Source organism: Apodemus sylvaticus, chromosome 14, assembly GCF_947179515.1.
Source record: "Apodemus sylvaticus chromosome 14, mApoSyl1.1, whole genome shotgun sequence".
Lineage (NCBI taxonomy): Eukaryota > Metazoa > Chordata > Mammalia > Rodentia > Muridae > Apodemus > Apodemus sylvaticus.
The window spans coordinates 79,480,106-79,500,923 of NC_067485.1; the positions used below are offsets into that span (position 1 = coordinate 79,480,106).

The 20,818-nt window shown below is 43.7% G+C and overlaps 1 protein-coding gene across 3 annotated transcripts in view; it reads left to right on the forward strand.

Annotated features, from left to right (window-relative positions):
- Camk1d (calcium/calmodulin dependent protein kinase ID) overlaps positions 1 to 20,818 on the forward strand; it is a 398,518-nt gene that overhangs the window by 265,650 nt on the left and 112,050 nt on the right. The gene's annotated exons all lie outside the window — the stretch shown is intronic.

A 20,818-nucleotide genomic window follows, 5' to 3' on the forward strand; every position in this document is an offset into this window, starting at 1 on the left:
AAGACAAAAAACCGAAATGGTCCAATATAATTTTAAAACAAGTGTTATTAGGCTCAACTATAGGATCTTTCTGGTATACAGTCATGCTTTCTTTTATCTTTTTAGATACAAGAATACATAGTTATAATGTCTTTATTTCTGGGGCATAAGACTGAACTTAAGACCTCATTCTTGCTAGATAGGAACTCATCACTCACCTATTATATATACCTTATACCTATAAACATCTTTAAAAGATTTTTTAAATATTGATTCTTGTGTGTGTGTGTGTGTGTGTGTGTATGTGTGTGTGTGTGTGTGTGTGTGTGTGTGTGTGTGTGTGTGTGTGTGTGTATGTGCATGTGGTGCCCTATAGAGGCCAGAAGAGAGCACTGGATTCTTGGACCTGGAATTTCAGGCAGCTGTAAGCCACCCAAGTGGGTGCTGGAAACCAAACCTAGGTCCCCTGCCAGAGCAGAAACTACTTTTAGACACTGGTCCACCTCTCCAGCCCCAGCATCTTTTGTGGCTTTTGCTCTAAGCCATACATATAGGTAGCTGTGCTGTCATTTAAATTTGTCTCTCAGTTTTTCTTGTTTTTTTTTTTTCCTTACATGGCCTGCTGGTTGTTTGAGAGTCTTCTGCTTAGTTTCTATATTTGTGAATTTTCTAGTTTTACTTCTGTTGATTTCTGGTTCTTGTCCCTTATGAGAGAAACAGACACTGGGCAGGATGTCAGTCCTTTAAACATTACTAACATTTACTAACCCTTGTTTTGTCGCCTTACCTATGACTTGCTCTGGAGAATATCCAGGTTCTTCTGGAGAGAGAAAAGTGCTTCTGCTGTTGCTGGATGGATCTCATATATCTGTCAGGTCCTGCTGGTCTACAGTGGGAAAGTCCTGCGCTTCTTTTGTGACATTCTGTTGTATTGTCCCATCTTTCATTGAAAGGGCGTTGTTGAGCTGTTTCTCTGTTTGGCTCCATTGATGGTTGCTGCACATATTTCAGAGTTCCAGTGCTCACTCCTGGCCCTTTGGGAGATGCACTGCCATTGCTTTATTTGTCTCTCGTAGCAGTTTTTAGTTTCCTGTCATCGTGCCTTAAATATATATCTTTTTACTTTGAATACATTTTTATAGCACTTTTATAAATACCCTCTTCCCCACTTAGCCCAGTCCGTGTGACAAATATCTTTGACTACAGATTAATGATATCTTAAATTGTGCAGTTTTAAAATGGCGTAACTCTTTTGAAGGGTGGTGTTCTGAGGGCCACAATTGTGGCTTTGTGTTAGGCGAATGTCACACCAGCAAGTTGTGACCGCTCCCCCACCTCAGAAAAGATTGTGCCATTATAGAAACCACCATGAACTTTCTAAAAGCAACATCTGACCCCTAGGTCTTGATTTTGAGAAGCCATAAAAGTACATAAGAAGAAGAAATGGGCTTAGAATATGAAGCTTCAACATCACAAGTTTTTCCCCTTCCTAATTGCACAGGTGATCTGCTTCATCGGGGCATTCACGTAATAACTGAGAGTCAGCAGGCTCAGACGTGTAAAACCACAAAAAATATGGAAGGAGTCATGGCTGACTTCGTCGTTTCTGGTTCCCTAGCAGACTGAAATCTTGGCGCTTGTACAAAGAGCACCTGCATGGTGGTAAACTTCAGAGCGCATTAGATTAAACATTCTGGTTTGAGCTGCTCCAGGACTGACCCTTCTTGCGAGGGCTTAATCAAAAAGAGGAGGCTCTGCTCTGACCCAACCAGTTCCCTTAGAGCGTTCCTGTTTCTAAAATACTCAGCTCCATCTTGTAAACCCTCTTCTTTCTGCTGAACATCACAGCTCTCTGGGCCTGCCACAGCACCACACGGCTTCCCAATGCTCTTCGATCACACGGCCCTCTTCTGTACCCCAGCATATCCATCTGGCTACCTTGTCGCCCTTGTCACCCTCCATGGGCGCTTTCTACCGTTAGGCATTCCCTGTAATCACTGTGTGCTGTAATCACCTCTGTAGACTGTGATCCCAGAGAGCTGGGCTTCGAGAAATTGTCTCTTTCCTCAAATTCCACAACCTTCATCTGCACTGATCATCATGCGTCACCTCATTCATTCACTCATTCATTCATTCCTTCCTTCACTCACTTGAGAAGTATATTTTGAGCCCCTGTCACATGCCTGGTATTATTAGATAGGAGTCGTGTAAGTGTTTCTGCTCAGATGGAACGGTATCCTGGGCATCAGAAACCCAGAAAGCAAACAGTTTTGAGAGGAGAAAGTGTCCCAGTGGAAGGGCATCCTGAGACTCGGGAACCCAAGGTCCACACAGCTCTGAGGTTAGACAGCGGCCCAAGGGAAGGGCATCCTAAGACACAGGAGTTCAGGAACCTTGCAGCTCTGAGGTGGGACAGTATCTCAGTGGAAAGGCATCCTGAGATACAGGAGCTCAGAGAAGGCATTGCTGTGAGAGGAGGCCTCTCAGCAGAGGCGCTGCAGCTCCCAGGGGAGGGGATCTCCAGGTGAGCTGAGGCGCTGAGGAGCCTCAGGTCTGCTCTTTCTCTTCCCTTCTCTTCATTGCTTCTTTTTTTTCTTGACTTCTTCCAATGACAGAGTCATACCAGATAGGAAATCTCATAAAAAAGATGTATTGGAGGGTCCAGTGTGTGGAGGGATGAATCCAGCGATGGCTGACCTATGCTCCCAGGAGTGGGGAGCAGCGGACTGGACAAAGGGTCAGTGCTTATAGAAGATTTCTGAGGAGGTGGAGCTTCTCAGGGCAGAGATTCCCACAATGGAGATGGGTGAGATTTCAAGTCCTGAGTTTGGGGAACTCAGGGATTGGTGGGGTTTCTTGTTTAAGGATTGGTGAGTTTCTGCTCAGGGATTGGTAGTTTTTTTGAGGGAAACTCGCAGATTGGTAGGTTTTTCTGCTCAGGGCTTTTTCTCCTCCCTCCCCCTTTTCCTGCACCAGGTTCATGGGTTAGGGTGAGAAGTCCTTCCTGGCTTTTGCTGAGGCACCATCTCTGCAGGCTGCTGGGGCAGGGGCGGGGTCTGGAGAGGAGGAGCTGCTGCTATGGACAGCTCCCAGGGGATAGCTCCTGCAGTGGCGTTTTACCAAGGCTGAAGCAAGGAAGAAGGTGTAACCACCATGGACAGCTCTTGAGGTGCAGCTCCTGCTGAGGCAGGAAAGGAGACTGGCCACCGTGGACAGCTCCTGCTATGGCTACAGGCTGAAGGGACTTTCTGGTGCTGCCATTTGAACAGAAGCCACCATTTTGACATGAGCCACGGGAGCCGCCATCTTGACCAGCTCCTGTGGGACATTTTACTGCAATGCCTTAGGCTGAGGTGGGAAGGAGGGGCCTGCCACTGCTCTGGTGGCTTTTGTGGTGCAGTGGCTTTTGTGGTGCACCCTTAGAGACTACAGGGTGGGGTATAACAATGAATAAGTATGTATGAAGCTTACATAATGGGAGGAGAAAGAGACAGCAGTCAAACAGCTCAGTCAGTAATTTAGTGTGCACGGGGAACTTCTACAGTCTACTGAGAAAGATTGTAAGGGGGGGGGGGACAAAGCGTGCAGGAAGGTGGATGGATAGTTAGCGCAAAATGGCATGGTGACATCTGTGGGAACAGGTCTGTTCCAGGCCTGTGATCCACGGAGCCAACCAGAACCCAACCCCAACCTGGTTTTTAACACTTTTCATTTGTCATCTGAAAACTGTTAATCATTCTAACCTTTACATCTGTTTCCTAAGTGAGGTCAGATTTGACAATGGGGCTTAAGTTACAAGGAGCTAGCTACAAGTGCAGGGGGAGCTTGGGTCAACTGGGTGCATCTATTTCAGTCGCTTTTCTGGGGCTGTGATAAAGTACATGACCAAAAGTAACTTAAGAGAGAAAAGGACCTGTTTTCGCTCACAGAGGAGATCCAGCCATGATGGCAGGAAAGGCAGGAATCCAGCCATGCTGGTAGGAAAGGCAGGGTACTGGGAATGCGAGGCTGACCTGGCAGTCTGGAGGCAGATGGATCACATTCATCCACACACAGGAAGCGGGGGTGGGGGACAGGAAGTGGGGATAGGCTCAAACCTCAAAGTCACAGCCTCTAGCGACATACTTCCGCCAGCAAGTCTCCACCTCCTAAACGCTCCTTTATTCCTCAAACAGTGCCACCTAGCAGGGACCAAGTATTCAAATACATGAGCCTGTGAAGGGCGGATTCTTGTTCAAGCCCGTGTAGATGGGCACCCAGGTGTATCCTGCAGGATCCCTCAAGTATTACCAACGTGAAGGGACATGCTGTCCAACGACAATTAAACCACGTGAAAAGAAGGGTCAAATCTTTACCCTTGGGCAGGAGTCTACTTCTGTTCTTCCAATAGTTGGATTTAGTTACTGAAAATTCTAATTGGCAGAAGTGATACGTGCTTATGGGGCGTGGTGGAAGTCTTCTCAGTGCATGATCAAGATGTACTGGTCACGCTCAGCTGCTGGAAGAATCCATAGCCTCAAACATTTATCACTTCCTTGTTTTGGATGATATTCAAAAGCCAGTCTAGCAGCTATATTTTGAAGTTTATGATTAACTTTGGTCAACCTTAGTTAGAAGTCGTTTCTCCTATGTGACTGTACCCCATGTCCTTCCGCCATCCTGTCCTTCCCTTGGTCCGCCCTGACTCTGCACTGTGGTGCTCCCAGGCTTCTCCACTTTAACTTCTCAAGCATCTCCACGTGAACGAGAACATTTTTATCTCTCTGTGCCTGACTAATTTTATTTAACAAAACGTCGTCCTTCACGCTCAGCCATGTTGCTGCCTTTGGTGTCCATGGAGACAGCCACTCTGTGACTTACTGAGCATCTCTCGCTTTAAGACTCTGCGTGAGGTAACATGGCCTCACGACCCTTCCTCACACGGTGCCCCCAGGACAGCCTGGCTCTCTATTTCTCCACTTTTCACATCTGCCTCAGTCTCTCTGATGGCTTCCTAGTGGGCTTTTTCTGACGCTGATTCTTTGAGGTTATTGAGAACTGCACTCTTGCCCACTGTCCTCTTGAAACCTTTCAGAGGATGAACCCCTATGGTTACTCTCCTAGCAGTCTCTTTCCTTCTTAACCTGGTACATATTCCATGCAAATGCAGAATCCTACACCAGTGTCCTGCCTGTGCTCTCGGAAGCGTAGCCTGCTAGGATCCTGTGAACTGTGAGAATTAGGCTCAGCCACCCTCTGGTTCTGACCTCATTTCCTGTGCGTCCACACATCTCCTTGTTCCCTGTGTTCCATTTCCCCTAAACAGTCATTACCCTTTGTCAGCTTCCTACTCTAAGACAAAAAAATAAAATCTGTTTATGTTATACTGGTGTCAGACCTTAGGATCAAATCCCCTATTTCATGTGTATAAGTGCTTTGACTACAACTATTTTCACCGTGTGTGTGTGTGTGTGTGTGTGTGTGTGTGTGTGTGTGTTGCTCTAAGAGGCCAGAAGAGAGCATCAGATATCCCGTGAGTGGATTTATAGATGTAACCATGTGAGCAGTCATGTGGGTACTGGGAATCAAATTCTGGGCCTCTGGAAAAACAGCCAATCCTCTTCATTGCTGAGCCATCTATTCAGCCCCACAGATGGAAATTCTTATTTATGGTGTTATATTAAGTGATATAAATAGTAGTATTTGTAGTCAGTAACCATCTGCAGTCACTGATTGAAACTACATCCCAAAACACATTCCTATAAATGAAATGGAACGCATCAAATGATAAGAGCTCAAAGCCTGTGTAAGAGTTTTCAAACATCTATACTTGTACTCTGGAAGAGCTCTTGGTGGGGAAAATATCTTGGTGGAGTTATATTTTTTTTATCGGATAATTTTATATTTGTCTAGCCATGAGAAGAGATTGAGAAGTATGCTTGTATAGCATCCAACTTTGAGAAGGCATAAGAAAATCACTAACAGGAGCCATTTATCTTTCAAGGTTTATTAAGTATCACAGGAAAGTATCCTTTTTTAAGTATCAAAGAAAAGTAGCAAATGGTATCATGCTTACCTACTTTAGATGGCTAAATCAGTAAAATACGTGCCCGGAATGTGATTGACCCAGACAGCCAGACTGTTATCCTGGCGCTGGAAAAGTAGGTCTCTGGGACTTGATGGACAGCCAGCCTTGAAGACTCAGTGAGCTCCAGGCCAGTGAACAATATGCAGTTCCCGAGGATCAACACCAGGAGGCGGTCTTCTGATCTCCATGCACATGTACAGGTGCACATGTGTGCACACCCACCCACACCAGCAGTATCTACAAAAACATTTGGGCTGAATTATTTATATATTTTGATTGAAACTTTACAAACTAGAACTTGGGTATCTTGACAGACGCCCATAAGCCCAGAACTCCCAAACTTGTGGAAGAGAAAGGCCAGTTTGAGGCCAACTTGCCCTATATTGTCTCAAAAAGAAAAAAAAAAAAAAAAGAAACAAAAGAAAGGTTACAATTTAGCAATTTTGAATTTTTCCATTTATCAGAATTTGCTACGAACTTACCAGCTATTTCAGCAAGTATAAAGTATTTTCCAAATTAAAGATACTAAGGTCAGTGGGAAAGAATGGACTGAAATTGTAGACAGTTTGAAACTCAGAAGTCATATAAAATGTGACTCTGACAAATATTGTGGATAATATTGCAGATACATAAAGATAACAAATTCATGTTGGAAAAATCAGGTTCCATAGACAAGGTGTAGAAGCAGATATTATTTTAAAGTAATAAGAACATGTAAATTGTGACAAGATGAATTATTCTGCTCTTGTGGTTTCCTGGTAAGCAGTTTATAGAAAGAAATTAAAAATGTTTTACTTTCATATAGTTTGTTATAAAGTATTTAACTTATTTGAAATAGTTATTTGTTTTTTTTTTTTAAATTGGGGGTAGTGGGGATTGAATCACACAAGGCCTAGGGAATGTTAGAATAAGGAAATCACACGCTAGGAATATGTTGAGTTATATACACAGCCTTCTGATACCCCTTTTTACTTTGGTTGGTTTTTGTTGTTCTTTTGTTTCATTTTAAAGTATCGATTTGGTGTGCGCCTGTGCGCACGCACATAATGAAGAGAGAATGTACTTTGTGGATCATATGGTATTCCAGATGTAAATAAGTGTAAATAAGAGCCAAATGGCTTCTGGGACACCACCTGCGTGGCGTTTTCCCCAAGGGCTTCTGCAGAGGTAACACTTCCAAAAGAATGAAACAATCGTTTCTGCTAACTCTGCAACGCTGCACTGCGGCCTCTGCATTTTGCAAGTGCTTGAGAACACAAGGCATGACTGAGGTGTAGGGCCTTGTATGGGTTCCGGTGCCGAGCGACTGCCCCTCTTACCTTTGGGATTGCTGTGGGGCTCAGTTTGTTCTAACGTCTGCTTTCCTGAGATGGCCAGCTTAACTGATGGTAAAGTCCCCTCAGAGAGAGCCCGAGCTCCTCATCTTCAGTTTCCAGGAATAGCTTTCTAGTCATTAAATTATGCATATTTTTATTCAGAAGAGGCCCCCAGGCTGCCTTGCTAGTGATGCACTGTTCCCCCTGCTCTCAGTCGCCGGGCTTGGCAGAGAGTGGGACGGGGACCACATCATGAAAGATGAAGGGCATCTAGGCAGGCACCCGGAGATGGATCGACTCCGGCTTTCAGAACCGATGCGTGAGCGGCAGTGGAAGTTAGGACTCCACAGGAAGTCCGCAGAGATTAGACGATTGGGCCGGACTCTGTGTGGAAGGCATCTGCTCTTCAAGTACACCTCGTGCTGTCCCATCATCTCCCAACTGTCGCTGTCCTTCTGTGTGTGACTGGAGAGCCGGTCCTCTCACCGCCTTCCACCATGGAGAACTGCATTTTTCTGAGCCCCGATAGCCTGAGCCTTGAAGCACAGCACCGAGCTGTGGAACAGGCAGGCACCTCTGCTGTTTGTCTTTAAGCTTCTCGTCGGCCTGTCTGGAAGTCGAGTGTCTTTGACATGCTGAGTGTTATGACGTCTATGTCTTAGGTACAATTGAAAATGTTATGTCAGGATAAGTACCCTTATAATCATCAGGGATAATTGTAAAGATGTGGTTCTAATGAGTAATTACCATTGCATATTTACTCTATATTTGTGTTCCAAAAGAAAGTTAAGTGTACATGAACAGACCTCTACGGTGGAGCTGGAGGGGGATGTATAGAAAACGGGTCGGGACTGATTCTTAGAATACTTATTGGATGTTTTGAGTGGGGCAAGAACTTAAGATTATTTTTTACACAGTAACTTTGGTGTGTGTGTGTATATGTTGGTGTGTGTGTTCTCAGGTGTTTATGTATGATTATATGCATGCACATGGGTACAATATAATGCATGTGTATGCTTGCACATACGTGTAGAGTTAAGAGACTAACCTCAGGCACCACCTACCTCTTGATGAAGCGGGTCTCCCACTGGTCTGGAATGTTGCTAGGAAATCCAAGCTAGCCATCCTGCAAGCTTCCAGGGTTCCGCCTGTTTGCCCCTCCCACCTCATGTTACTGAGATTACGAGTCCATCCCCTCAGCGACCCCCTGCACAGCATTTGATGTGAGCTCTGGGGGTTTGCGTTGGATCCTTACACTTGCAAAGTGAGTGCTCTACTGGCAGTCATCGACCTAGCCCTGAACCTTTTCCAAACCTTATTAAGTGAGATATGGGGCCAAAGTGATGGCTTAGTGGGTAAGATTGTTTGCTATGCATTCCCAGTAAAAAATTGAGTGTGGCCACGTGTGCCTGTAGCCCCAGGCGAGTATGAAGACAGGCTGATCCCGCAGCCTTACCCACCAGCCAGGCTAGCCAAGATGGTGGGCCTCAGGGTCAGTGGGACACAAGACAAGGTGAAGAATGATCGAAAGAGACACGCGACATCCTCCTTGAACCTCCAGATGTGTGCACACGGGCATCCACACCTATAGACACACATGAGCAGCTACCACACACACACACATCTACAAGATAGAAACATCAGGAATATAAGATGTTCCCTTTGGGATTTTTTTTCTGAGTCATGGTTTCATTGTATGATTCCCATTGTAGGTCTAGAGGAACCCTTGGTCCTCTCCAGCAGACAGCATATGTCACCACCAGCCTCCAACTGTAGCTACTTTGTCACCATCAATGATTCTTGAAGCAGCAGCAAGAATCAATTATCACTCTGACCAAAAATAATTCATCTTGCTGGCTTAATCAGAACCTAAGTCTTCCTCTGTAAAGGTGTGATGGAGGGAGAGGAGTGGTCCCCCTGATGTGCCATGCCACACTGTAAATAGGAGAATGGATTCGTTTTTAATATCAGCCTTCATGCTGAGCCCTTAATGACTTGGGTCTTTAATTATCTCCCTGAGCACTTCATATTGATTGAATATGAGCCATTCTTCTGGATTTATTGAGTCTATGCTCAGAAAAACATTTCGCCGTGTGTTTTGACAAGGTCCCACTTAACACATGCTTATTGTGATTTGCCCCCAAAAACTGTGTGTCAGCAATAAGGTGACCCCGCCTTCTCGCTACTGGATTTTGTACCTATGGTAGGATAAAGATGCTGTTGGTTACATTATCACTTTAACACACAACGGCAGAATCTGTGCTCTAATGAGACCTTAATTTCATGTTGCTATGGAATGGTTGATGGGTGGGTATGGGTCTCCTAAATCTACCACATTGTAGTATCTCATGAAAAGCATGGCCACTGAGTGAACCAGTGGTATGTGTGTCTAGCTAAGAAGCATTAAGGTGGTGAGATGCAGGAGCATTGCATGTTATATACAAGCCTGAGAGCCAGTGACTAAGATAGATAAGGCCATTTCTTTCAGTTCGGGAGACAAATCTATGTCGAGGAAGTGGAGCTTAACAGCCCCTAAGATTACAATATCAAGAACTTGCTTCCCATTCATGAATGTTGTAGTTGCAACACATTGTACTTCCTCACTAAGGGGCTCCGTGTTCTCTCCGCACAACCTCTGGAGAGGACAGCTCAGGAGCCCAAGAAAGGCATTTCGCTATGACTAGCAGGCCTCATAAGGGCCATACATACCGTGGATGAATGGCCTTTAAATGCAAGTCTCTGATTTTGAAAGTAGTTGAGGGTAGATAATCTCTGCTCACAAAAGAAGAAAAAAATGCGTGTGACAGTCTCGAATGACAAACCTCGTGTGTGCTCTGCCTCTCTGGCATGTGAAGGTTCTTGTTTTGCAAGTTTGGGTAATGTCACTCGACAGCATGAGCCACTGAATCTTCCATGTTCACTCTTTAGTCCCTTCTCCAGCTGAAGTCTCTCCTCGTCACTTGGTGAATCCACTGGCTTATGGTATAGCCCGTGAGTCCAAGGACTAAACTCTATTAGGTGTGAAGAACTCTAAAGAGTACCTGGAAACACAATCTGCCTTCATCAAAAAAAAAAAAAAAATTAAAAAGAGAAGCACTGCAGAGTAATTACTAATTGTTAATCCCTGGTTAGCTACTGTATGGGGGGTGCATAGAAGGAGAAGGATTTGGAGATTAACAGCTTGGTAGAGTGTGGGAATCTTTTTGTTTGTTTGTTTGTTTTAAATTTTAACATCTACTTTTTTATTGATATATTTTTTATTTACATTTCAAATGATTTCCCCTTTTCTGGGTCCCCACTCCCCGCAAGTCCCATAAGCCCGCTTCCCTCTCTTAATTTTACTGGCTTATTCCTGTTACTCCACTTCTCGTGGTATACAGGGGGGGAGCACATAGGCAGGAGGAGTGCTCCCTGGGAGCACTTAGCTTCACACAGGTAGAGAGTAGGGCGGATCCCCCCAGAACTTCCACTCCCTTTAATTTCCCAATCCTGCACAGCTTTTCTCTACCAGTGTCTCTGGAATGAGTTCTACCCTTTACGGTTTCTCAGAAGGCTGTTTAGGCTACAGGGAACAGAAGCCCCATGTTCCCTCTCAGCACCTCAGAAAGAGGCTGAGTTAGGCGCCTGTGTGCCAGCTGCCTGCGGTTCGGATGAAGCTCAGAGTGTGTGGCTGTACAGTCACCTGCAGTCTATTAGTTTGTTTCCCTGACAACTGCCTTCATTCTCTCTCCTTTCACCCCTCCCCTCTCGAGAATCACTTACTCCCTGTTAATCCATCAAGTACGCCCATTCACTAAACACAGTCTACTCTTTAGCAACTTACTTTTCCTTTTGGCAGGACACCCCGCTTCCCAAGCTTACTCCTTTCATCCCTTGCTCCCCATTTATAGTCCATTTGAATAGAGAATGCATTTGAAACGCATACAAAGGGCTTGTTTTCGCAAAAGATTAGACGGTAAGAACAAGTTTGAACCAAGACTGTAATTTACAACTGGAAATGCTCCTGTGCACAGTTTGTTATTAAGAGGGAAATAAAATGCGTTTTTCAATTGGTGAGTTAACTTCCATGCTCCATTCTGAGTCAGGGTTCACCATGAAAAAGTTTATACAAAGTAATCTAGGTATTGGCTTATGCAGGCCTCTCCACTGTACATGGGAGTGGATGGTGATGCATATTTATATTGTTTTATGATTTGATTATGACCACTCCACAATCAGATAATCAGAGTTCTGAGCTCCGAGGATGTTCAGTTTTCTATGATCTTCATGGAGACCTGATAGCTTCTTATAAGCTTTGACCTTATGTATGTCTCACATGAGTACAAACTCTTTCTTCCTCTGCCTCTCTCTCTCTTTCTCTCTCTCTCTCTCTCTCTCTCTCTCTCTCTCTCTCTCTCTCTCTCTCTCTCTGCCTCTCTCTCTTCCTCTCCCCTTCCCCCTTCTCTCCACTTCACCCTCCATTCCTCCTTCCATTCCCCTCCCCCAATTCTACTACTCATCCCCTTTCTTAGAAATTAGGTCTTTCTATTGCAGGCTAGGCTGGATTCAATCTGGTCCAGGCTGACCTTGAACCCGTGACCCTCCTACACTAACTTTCTAAGTGCTAGGGTAGAAGTGTGTGCAGCTGCAGCCTGCTATGAACCTGATGGAATGACAATTGCCAACAGTAAAACATGGCTCTCATGTACTCAGTGTTTACTATTGCATGTATCCTTCGTGTATCAACTCATATCTATGAAACTAAAATGAGTAGACTCAAGTTAGATACTGTACTGGCAACTAATAAACACCATTGTTTCTTAAAACTGTAGCACTCTTAGGGCTCACTGTCCATCTCTTAGACAACAAAGAGGTCCCCTGGGTACCTTCCGCTCTCTTCTCTCAAGTGTTAAAGTCTGACTTTAAAGAAATGCAGGAAGGAGCCAAAGTAGTAGGGTGGTCCAGAAACTGGACTGACACGTGACATAGCAGTCTGAGGAGCCGAAAGGAAGGCAGTCTCTAAGGACCCACCACCTAGACCACTGGATATGGGGAAGATAAAACAGGTCAAGGGCTGTCCAGATGGCACAGCAGCTAAGGGTGTCCAATACTGACCCAACAACCTGATTTTAGCATCTCAGAACCCACAAAGAAGAGAACCAATTATCCAAGTTGTCCACATGCACACCATGGTGTGTTTATGTGTGTGTGTGTGTGTGTGTGTGTGTGTGTGTGTGTGCGCGCGCGCATGCATGCATGCGCGCCCTCCTATGGAAGTAATTAATGTGACGATATATGTCTAGGATTTTATTTTCTGTATGTTAATAGTCAATATATATAATATGCCCATTCTGTGAACAAAATGAAGAGTAACAAGAAGAGGAAGACGTAAATTCGCCAGAGTTTATGTCTCCTGATGGAAATGTTGAGGTTGCCAAAAACAGTGACAGCAAGTGACACTGATTGCGTTGTAGCTGTGGGAAACACCTCTGGCCTTCCCGCTGAGGTAAATTTGGAACTCACAATTGACAGAGTATAGAGTGTCGCCTTCTGTTCCAAAGAGGGATGATACAGTCATCTTTGACAGGCTTCTATTTTATTCATGACTTCTTTTAAAGGGGAGTTATTTATACCAAAAGGCTGAATTATTTTCCCTCTGTCACCTGACTTTTTCAACAAGGTCCCTTCATGATTGAACAGATCAGTCCTTGTATTTTTAACTCCATAGCTTGGTCTGTATCTCGATATAGCTGTTCAGTTCAAAGGCAGAAACAGCACGTTTATACTCTGATTATGGGATGCAGCCTGACTGATTCATAAAGACAGACCTATTGCTTTTAGTGAGTTGTGCAATGTATGATATTGAAGCCAGGCAGATATCACAAGAGAGAGTTAGAAAGACCCCTCCTAGTTATCTACATTTAGAAATACAAGCGCACAGTAGGTCTTCTCTTAGTCCTTGCTAGAAACTGTCACAGACTTATGTAGAGATGTGCCCCAGTCTCCTGGATAATTTTAATCCCAGTAAGATTTACTGTTACACTTAGCATGTTCTATGAGTGAACTAACCATCATATGAGCCTTTGAGTCTTATCTGTAGCATCACAGAACTAAGGTGTTAAAACTATGTTGCTGAAACATGTGAGGTCATATGGCAGACAGGGAATAATGGCGTCTCCTCAGATCTGTTGTACAGGAGAGACTTCTGAAGAGGAGATCATAAATTCCATCCTCTCATAAATGAAGTACACTGCAATTGCCTTTGCCTACAGGGTGAGAAGAAAGCACAGCTCTGCTGTGGGCAGGGTGGAGGGAACCTGACACTTCTGCCTCAGCCTGGTGAGTTGAGAATTAACATCATCAGCATCGGCCAGCCATGTTCATAGGGTACACCTAGATATTATATGATAAAAATGGTACTTGACTTCAGATGCCTCTCTCTCAACGACTTCAGACCTCAGTCTAATCGAGACGGCAAAGAGCCTAAGGCAGTCTCACATGACTCCTGATCAGTTCTTCTCAAAGCTGCCGAGGTTATCCTGAACAAGGGCGGTCTGAGGAACTGTCTCAGGCAAGAGGAACCTAGGGAGACAACATGACAAAATGTATGTGGCATCCTAAGGGGAGGCACTCTGAGATAGGGTAGTAAATGAACTTGATCAAGAATGGATGAGAATCTACATACTGTGTGTGTCCTTTTCCTCCAATGATAAAGATTATTTTAAATGAAATTTACTTTAAAATAGATGCCCTCTAATTTAGAAGGCCCATGCAAGTGTTAACCGGAGTTGTCTTGGGAAGTGGGGTAGTAATGACCTTTATTTTATTTTCAATGTACTTATTTATATATAATTACTATGCCTCACCCATCTACATTTTTAAAAGCTTAGAGAGTTTCTCAAGAGTTAGGGTGGTGAATTAAAGATGCAGTTGCTGTACTGTGCACTTGACCCTCTTTATCTTGCCTTCACCCTTCAAATTCTTTCCTTCAAGATGCTAGAGCACTGGAGATTTATTTGAAAAAGAAAATGGGTTATATAATGACTTTATTATTTAAGACTCCATAGCAACTGAAACCACACTGGCTCGTGTAGAAAATAATTACCTAAAAGCCAAATGGGATAAAGAAGTCTGATGTCACTGGACTGTCATCTGTCACAAACCTGTTTCTGCCACTTCCCTTTCTTTGAGCTGTTAATCTTTTTGGTACCCCAGGCTCTCCCCTTCACCATGAAGAGAGGATGCTCACTTCCTCCAGAACTCTCAGGCAAGGACCCTCTTGCTGTAGGCATGTGCTCTTGAGTGAGTTCTTGGGCACCTGTGTGCTTGAGGTCTCTTTGTCCATCTTTGGGTCTCCAGGTCAGCTCCTGCAGCTACTTCCATGTCCCTTGGTATTGTGGTGCCTGTTCCATTTCACCTCGCATAGCCTTGCCAATCCCTTCTTCCTAAAGGCTCAGGTATGATAATTACCCAGCTTCCCAACCAAGGTTCTGTTTCCAATTGGATAGGCTCCCTGAATGACCACACTGGATGCTTCAGTACTGTGGTTATACTGGGCCACTGAATAATGCAATGAATTGTCTCATGTCAAAATCCTTAATTTAAATAATATTTTCAAAATGACGTTACAAACATGTGCAAGCATGTGTGTGCACACACACAGGCATGTGCATGCACATACATGTTCACATATACTCATAGCCTTGGGGGATGGTACTTTGGACATCTTTTGGAGCCACTGCTTGCCTCCCCAGTTTCTGTCTTTAGATAGTTTTCATCTCTGGATGCTTCTGAAATTAGATTCAACCCTCTCAGTCTTGGCCTCTTGCTTTGTTTTTACTGACCCTAAAGCCAACAAAATATGACCAGGAAATAATGCCCAAAAATGTTTTAATCATTTCAAATAATGTTATGAACTAAGCCTCCCATAGGCTTCTATTTTTCATATATGAACTCCAGCTGGTGGTGCTACTTTAGGAGTTCCTGAAAATTTCAGAAGGTGTGACCTGGCTGTCACTGGAGCCAGGTCTGTGGGGGTGTGTTATCCCTGGCCACTTACTGGTTAACTCTGCTTCCTAGCAGGTCAAAGAATAGACAGCTCTCTGTCTCTCTCTCTCTCTCTCTCTCTCTCTCTCACTCTCTCTCTCATATCCTACTGCTGCTAAAATGGTCTGCATTATCAGGGCTAAGCAACCATAAACTGGACTCACTGAAACCGTGAGCCAACGCAAATCTTTCCTTTTGTGCTGGTTAGTATTTTTGTCAACTTGATATAAATTAGTCATCTGGGAAAGGGAGAGAATTGAGAAAACACCCACATAGACTTGGTAACAGGCTGTCTGATGGAGTGATTCCCTTGATTAGTTAATGTGGGAAGGCATAGACCACTGGGGCAATGCCTCCCATAGGCCAATGGGGAGTACAAGGAAGTAGGCCAGGGGCTGGCGAGATGGCACAGTGATGGAGCACTTGTTCTTGTAGAGGACCCAGGTTTGATTCCCGGGACCTGCCTGGAGGTTCCCACATCTGTGACTTCAGTTCCAGGGTATTTGATGTTTTTATTTCTGACCTCCCCAGCACAAGGCATATATGTGGTAACCATACATACATGCAGCAAAAACACTCATACACATATAATAAAATAATCTAAAAAGAAAGAAGGCTGAGCTAGCCACAAGGAACAAGCCAATTAGCATTGTAGCTCACAGCCTCTGCATCGGTTCCTGCCTCCAGGTTCCTTCCCTGCTTGAATTCCGGTCCTGGCTTCCCTCGGTGATGAACTATGACCTGCGCAGTGTGAAATAAAGCCCTTTCTTCCCTGGGTTGTTTTTGGTCATGGCGTTTATTATAATAATAGAAAGCACACTAAGACACCACCCTTAGGTTTCTCTGCCAGCTTATTCGGTCTCAGTGATTAAAAGCAGAAAGTAGCTAGCGTAATTACTGTCTTAGAGGATTCATGCACACAGTGTCTCAGTTAAAGCTTACTAATGTGTAAAGATGCTCACGGACTGGCCACAGAGGGTCGTTAATATTAATTCCCTCCTGTCACTTATGGCCACATTTAGATTACTCCTAATTGAAGCCATGCTCGGTTCCAAAGTCCACCAGTTCTGTGATGGAATCCATGCGGCCGTGTAGTCAATTAAAAAATGAAGGGCTACTCTGTCTATGGGGAAATGCCTTATTAAAGAATTATGTGGTGCTCGTGTTTCTGAGAGTGTTTGATATTCATCCTGGAGATAAGTTTCATCCTGGAAACTGCTGCTTTACCCTTGTGTTAGCCTGAATGCCTGGAGAAATAGTCATCTTCTTGAGTTATGTATTCATATTCGTGTTTGGCAGTAATTGTCTTAATGGAAGAAAATGTCATTCTCTGGGAGCTGCTGTTTGCCGACTGAGTGCTACTTGTAATCTTTGATATGCTTCTTCCTTACATTTGGGAACACACGAATTTTCTGTTCTGTAGACTAGTAGCTAGAGTGTATTTATTTTATTTTATTTTTTAATAATTTTGTAATAATGAAATATTTTATTTTGTTTAACTTTTTTTTTTTTTTAAAGAAACAAGGTCTCCCAGTGTAGCCTGAGCTAGCTAGTCTCAAACTTAAAATCCTCCTGCCTCAGCTTTCACAGTGCAGGGATTGTGCATCCCACCCATACCCCCATCCTGCCTGGATAGTTCTAGTGAATTTTCGCTCTCCTGGGACATGCTTTTGAAGAGCATAGCTTATGAATACATATTATATAATTGCTTATGGTTCCAGGCTAGAAGCTTGGCCATCTCTGCATTCTTAGCCTGCAGCTTTTCGAAGTGGGTCAGAATGTGTGTGACTTAGCAGTTCATTTGCTATTATATTTGTGTCAATTTTTACTGAGCTTAGAGGGGATAACATGATGCTAAATTCATTATAACATTTATTCACGGATCAGATGACTGACTAGCATGCAAAGTAATAGGTATATGGTGGTTTCAAGCGTGCTTAGTTTTGATTGGTTGCTCACGTTTGCTCCGCCCCACCTTCTCCTTGTCCCTCCTACACACGCAGTTTCCCACCTTCCTGTCATGTGTGTCTGAGTCTGCTGTCCTTTAAAGCCCGTCTTTTCCCTCCATGGGCCCTTTCCTAGCTTTCTGGGCTTTATCCACGCTCACCCCCACATAAATGCACTTTGTATATGCCATTAGTTTTTAAATCCTCGTTTAAAGGTAATAAAATATATACGTCAAAGGAAGGCATATTCATTATACAAAAAAAATCCATCTAGACTGTAGAAGAAAATTTATAATAAAACTTGAGATAAATAGAAACTAAATACACCTTATTCAAAATACTTGGGCCTCTGGAAATATCTCAGATTTAGAATTCTTCTTTGGAAACCTTTTCACCCGCATGTAAAATACCTTAGGAATCTAAGTTCTGAATGTCTACATTTTGAGACAAAAATTCATCCATGTTTCATTTACTTACACATTTTAGCCTGAAATAATTTTATCTTATTGGTGTTGCATTTTGAGACGCAATCTCTTGTAGCCCAGGCTGGCCTCAAGCTCACTGTATAGACAAGGATGATCTTGAACCGATCCTTCTGCCCCTGCCTCCAGAGGGGTGGGATCTCAGGCATGGACCACCACACCCAGGGTAATGCTCATTTTCATGGGTCTCTGTTTGGATGGCAACTTGTGATGCTGGGTCAGGTGTAGAATATTCTGCTTGTGTGAGATGGTAGCAGTCCATCAGCTTCAAGTCTGGGAGCAATAAAGTGCTTCTACCTTTCCTAGGTTAAAGCACCGAGTCTAGAATCTGTCCAGGGATTCCCTAAAGAGCAAACAATTTTTTTTCTAGTTTGTTATTTCCTGGTTTACTATATCAATGCAATATATGCATACACACACAGAAACATATATATTTAACCATTGCTTAAATACATATTATGTTACCTCCTAGATTACTGTACCATTAAAAAACAACCAAGAATAAGAAAGGGAAACTCATTGTTTTGTGAATGCAGATGTTTACAAAGCCAAGAACAGGCACAATACCCTGAGAACAGCTGCTACATATTCTTCTAGTTTGGAATCTGGTCCAGCACAGCTCAGGCTGTGGAGAAGAGAACATGTGTTCACATCACAGTGTGAGTGTGAAAGATCAGTAGACTGTCTTGATGGGAAGGCAGCCTTATATACAGAATGGCTCCTCTAGTATCTTGCAGTAGGCTGTGAAATCCCACAAGGATCATTCAGTCTGACAAGAAAGAACTGTTTCTTTGACCGGAAAGCTTGTGTGGCCTTGGAATGGCCACTGTTTCCCCGAAGTAGTGATACTTCTTGGGCCAAGTTTTCTAAAACTAGGGATTTTATGAAATCACTCTATTACCAAACTCGATAGCATCTCTTTCTACTTGAATCCCAGAAATGCAATGTTTGTGCAGCTTTAATGTAATGCGTAACGGACGAGAGTTGCTCAGGAAATTTAGTTTTAATTTTAAAATGATCTTACCTACTGACATTCTTACATGTTTAAAGCCACCACGTTCAATGTATTAGTGAATGCCAAAGCATTGCTCCCGGGGTGGATTTGGGGTTGGGTCTCTCCCTCAAGTCTGTGGTCACAGATTTTTAGAACCTTGTATGTTGCATGTACATAATAGTAGCATAATAGGACATAAAGTATGACTTTGTTTAAAGATGCCCAGTCTAGTACATGTTGCTGATTCATTAATGTGTTCATGGCCAACATCAGTATAACTCAGACCTCATTAGGCTATGGAGCGGACATATGTTTCTGTAGACAACACACCCCAGACTTCCTGAGCTTAGAGACGGAAGACAGACAGACCCTCAGGACCTTGCTTGGGCACCTGGAAAGCAGCAAATCTCACCAACAAACCCCCCAGATATGTGAAAAGCTTAGCATTAAATCAACTTCCAAAGGGGCATTTGCATACGGTACCTAGGGTTGAAGCTTTAAGTGACAGCATGCCCTCAACTGGGAATGTGTCTATCACGTGACTCATATTTTCTCTCCTCTGGAAGAATGGCCACAAAACTGCTCCACGGAGTGATCTGCAAGTTGTGCAGGCGTCTCAGTCAGAAGGTAAATTTATAAATATGGAATCCACAAGTAATAAGGGTACTGGATACTTAGTTTTTAATTTTTTAAAATGTATTAATATTAAATATTAACATTTAATCATTAAATTAAATATAATTTATTTATATTTAATAAATATAAATATTTTTATTTTTCTCCACAAATGTATATACTACAGAGCTTCTTCCCCACTGAATTAGTTTGGAATTTTAGCTCCATTAAATGTAGGTGTCTCTAGTTTTTAAATGAGCTATAGATTATTTTGTGGCCAGGGGTTTTCATTTTGGCTGACTTAGAGACAACCTACCAAAACAAAACCTGCATATGATTTTTGCTAGCGAGTTACGTGTGATGAACTGTTAAAGACTTCTCTCTGTGCCCTTGTGTAGGCTTCAGAAGACTAGCAAGCCTGTAGCGTTTGCCTGGCCAGCGGGACTGATTCTTTCCCTTCAGTTCTGTTTAAGGAAGCATGGTTTCTTGAGTGTCTATCTGTGATAATCAGTCTGTGCTTCCCACTTCAGAATCTTTCCTCCACATCCTTCTGATGCTGATCTTGTCTCTGGCTCTTCAAATTCTCTTGAGGAATGTGCTATAAATTACAGTAGCTTTATCTTTCTCCAAACATACCACATCGGAAAGGGAACCGAATTCTTCGCTCCCAGGGTGGATTAAACTCAAACATAAGGTGATGGGCATGAGATGTATCTCCCACCTTGGCTGTCTGTCTGGGGCCTGGCTCCACGCCTAGACTCCTGTCGGGAGGCTCTCATGCCCGACATGGGTCTAGCTGTCTGCCCAGCGGAAGGCAAAGCAAGCAGGCATGTGTCCGGGGGAACATGTATAAAAGCCATTTCAAAGGGCACGTTCCAGTGCTGGGATGCAACTCTGGCTTGACTTTCACATGCTAGGCAAGCACCGTCTGATCCCCAACCCTAGACAAGCCTCTGTCTAACTGAACTGGGACACATAGCTGTAACTGTATAACTGTAACAACGGGCGGCGTGCTGCTGAGCTTGAGTGCCTCAGGAACAGAGGTGCTTCCGTGGATATGAATCCAGATGAACTAAAAGTCATGCTAACCGGAAACTCCTTGATTCACGACCTTGTAGGTACCCAACCATCCTTTTGAGATGCGTCAAAGTCCCGTGTAGGTGGCGCCACCTGTAACCTTGTGTTTTCCACCAGTCCTCTTTGTTCCATGAAATAATGACTCTGAGACTTCTTATATATGAATAAGTACCTAGGTTAATAGCTTTGTCTTGTTCCCTGACTAGCTCATAATTTAATTACCCATTTATTCTGTTCTAAGACATGCCACATGGCTGGTTACCTGATCCTCAGGATTATGAGTCTGTCTTCATCACCGTTCCTGGGTGAATCAGCCC